Here is a 3,549-nt window from a genome sequence, read left to right as displayed (position 1 = left end):
CGACCTGTCCAGGGTGTACCCCGCCTCTCGCCCTATGACAGCTGGGATAGGCTCCAGCGCCCCCCGCGACCCTGAAAAGGATAAGCGGAAGCGAATGGATGGATGGATGGATGGATGTCAGTTGTCATCAAGTGCATGCCAAAGCAACAGGTGGCAAAATAACCTCAACTGTGTCGAAATGTCAGCGATTCGGGAGCCTGAAAAAATACTGAACACGCAGTCTGCCAATAAAAAAGGAGAGAAAGGCACAAACATTTGATGTTGGAAAACAAAATCTTCACTCTGGTTTTTCAAAATCTCCTTTCAAAGTGACCTAAAATAAAATTTATGTGGATGAAATGTCAAATAGGAAAAGCTACATTTACTTATTTTCTTTATGTGTGCATGTGTGTGTGTGTGTGAAAGTAAGAAAAGCTAGCTCCACTGTCACTGTAGCATTCTGAGCCAACGATCTCTCACTTTAAGCTTGTCCAAAAGGCCAAGTAAATACTGGCAATGGCAATGTGTTCAGAGGGTGACAGGTCAATCGGTCACCACATGAGCAAGTTCTTTGTTTCTAGTGTTGTGCGCTTGTCTAATATGAATGAAAAGATTATTTTTTCTAGTAAAAAACAACAAGAACAAAAAGACTAAGGAGTTTATTGAATCTCCTGTGTTTTTTCCCTTTATACAAAAACCTTTCAAAATAGATAAATCGGAGCTGCCCAGTTTTTACAACACATTAATGAAGTGACGAAGCTGAGGGAAAGTTTCACATTACTGAAATCTTCCTCAGGCAAAATGTTAAAAAACTCTTGCTTGGTTTCAAAATGTACAGTCCCCTTACGAAAGCACATGGCTGCGACTCGATAATGCCATCCCTACTGTAAGCCTCTGAAACATGAGCTGTTTCTTTGTGTTGTGTTTCACATACTGCGGGCTGGAGTTTTCACTGATACATCCAAGCCACATGGGGAAGCATGGCAACCCGGTGGTTTTTGGGGGCAAATGCGGGCCAGCAGAAAGAAACCCTGTTGTTGTTTTGTTCCCGCTCACCCTGAATGATACGCAGAGAGATGGAGTTTCTCGTATCTTGATGCGTACGTGTGGCAGTGGCCTAGATTGTGACAGGATCAGGGCATTACTCTTAATCCACCAGATAGATGTCATATACATGCACGCGCACAGAAACACAGAGAAAGAAAAGTGTGTGGGGGGAGAGGTGGAGAGTAAAAGAGGGTGAATTAAAAAAATAAAAACGTGAAATCACATATGCAAGCTCAGTGCACTGCTTGCACAGTTGTACCAGCGCTTGTGTGCAGAATGCACATATGGTGAAGTCATGCAAGGTTTCCAGCTATGCACATGGGATACTGTTCCATTTGATTGCGTCATAATACTCTAGTGTAACTATACGAGTAACTTGGGTGTCGAGCAATGTCGTCGGGATTTCTAGAATTTAGTAACATTTTATGCCACATACACATTAAAAAATATATCAAATGTGGCCTCTTTTTCTAGAAAACCCTATTATCCTTCAAATGTGTTTCATTCCTTCTGCATTAAGTTTAAGGAGAGATAAGCACAACTGAAAGCAATTTTTAGAATGAATTTAACATTTCAAAACATGTCGCCACATTTTGAAGACCAAAGATGTCAGTGTGTCCCAGCACCCCTGTTTGAATCCTCAGTATTCAAATCTCAGAGTCCCTACTGTTGATATTAAAAGAAGCTCTGAATGTCATACACAATGAGATAAAAAGGGGAAGAAACATCCCACCGCCCCCTTTCAAGCCCTCTGTCCCTTCTTTCTCACCAGATTACATGGATGTGCTGAGAGGAGGCAGAGAGCGAGCGCCAAAAGAGCAATGGAGAAAGTCACAACGAATGAGATGAGGGCAGGAGAAAAGAAAAACATAGACAGAGAAGGCAGAGTATGAATCCTTTCCCCCCTTGTCGCATCTGTGCTGCTCCCCGAACTCTCATAGAGGAACTGTGGGAGCATCATTGTTTTGATGGATGACTGGGCCTTAACTGGCCGACCCTGGAACTTACACGTGGGACAAGAGGGCAGGAGGCTGAAAGGAAAACAAGAGTGGTTTGCGAATATGTGTGTGTGTGTGTGCTATAACTGTGCTCTGGGTGACTGTGTACTTTTAAAACATTGCAGGATGGAAATGGCTGACTGAAGCCTGCACTTGTGTGTCATTACAGCAGCTTTGTGCATATGTATGCCTGCTTTAGAAGGTGATGATGAAAAATGTGCTCTATTCTATAACCACAAACAGCTAGGCATGCTTCATGTATTATATACTTATGCAACAAGCATTTCAAAACAAATATACGGAATGAAATTTCCACTAGATACCATTTTGACTGAAAAAGTATAACTCCTGGATGTTTAAAAGACTCATAAAGCTTGACTAGCAGCCTTTTCCTCTTACATTACTCCCTTTCTGAGTATCAAGTCTTTTAGTACTCCCACATTCCTCTTATGCCTTAATGTCTTTTATGCTTAGTCTCAACTCAGACCGGAGCATTTCATCATCTCTGCTATAAGAGCCTCATTGCTAATTGTCAACCTGAATAGTCAGACCTGGCCATGTCTCTCTCTCAAAAAGTCTGGATATGTTTCCAAGCACATCAACTCAACACGACGTTTTTGGTTTCCAAAATCTCCAGAGCCACGTTTGTCCCTCTCAGCAGCTCCCGGCGGTCTGTCAATCTATACAGTCTCCAGTTATTTAAAAAAGTGTTCTATTCTATTCTGTTCTATTTATTATCAGAGAAAGCTGCTTTAATTTTTTTTCATTGGCACAAATAGATAGAACTGACCTTCCTCCATATCACAAATATTCCGTTTTGTTGATAATGAAAAAATTCACAACACTGAAATGTAGCTTTTTTGTTTCCACAGTTTCATAAATGCAGATGAAAACGCAAATTTAAAATACCAAAAATTTTGTGGACAATTACTGGAGACAAGAAACACCTGGTAAAGATTTTAATTCTTTACACTTATTAATAATGTTGGTAGGACACGTAGGACACATGTTCTTCATGAGATCAAAAATGTGTCTCAATACAGATTTTTGTACAGATTTGATCTTGTAAATTAATTCAGTTAAACAAGCTAAGCTTAAACTATTGGTAAACTAGCTTATGCTTAAGAAAATGAATCACCAACTATCTTGTAATCATTAGAGCACAAATAAAAAAAATATATCAAAATTTTAAAATTCCAAAATGGACTATTAATAAACTAATTGTCTTTCAGTTTTAATTTAGCCAGTGGTTACACATATTGAGCATTTTGATGACATCAACTTAGGCTGTGGGAAAATCCATCCTTTCATAAACAAACAAACAAAAAATACATAAATAAATGAATAAATTCTTTTTTTGTTCAGTAACATTAAAAGTAACGATTTGCAGTAATTGCAGCTATAGTTTCGTCCAGGATGTGACTATACCCAGTATGCTAATGTGCATGTAAATTTCCTTGACAAATATATCGGATGAGGATTGGATGATGTGATGAGCCACAGGGATCACACATGGATACACACA

At 39.4% G+C, this 3,549-nt stretch overlaps 1 protein-coding gene across 22 annotated transcripts in view; it reads right to left on the bottom strand.

The window, feature by feature from the left end:
- The window catches only part of ptprdb (protein tyrosine phosphatase receptor type Db), a 151,207-nt gene that overhangs the window by 61,773 nt on the left and 85,885 nt on the right, over positions 1-3,549 (bottom strand). The gene's annotated exons all lie outside the window — the stretch shown is intronic.

This window comes from Pundamilia nyererei, unplaced genomic scaffold, assembly GCF_000239375.1.
Source record: "Pundamilia nyererei isolate P.nyererei 1_Seehausen unplaced genomic scaffold, PunNye1.0 scaffold00187, whole genome shotgun sequence".
NCBI lineage: Eukaryota > Metazoa > Chordata > Actinopteri > Cichliformes > Cichlidae > Pundamilia > Pundamilia nyererei.
This window is presented reverse-complemented; position numbering and strand designations above follow the sequence as displayed.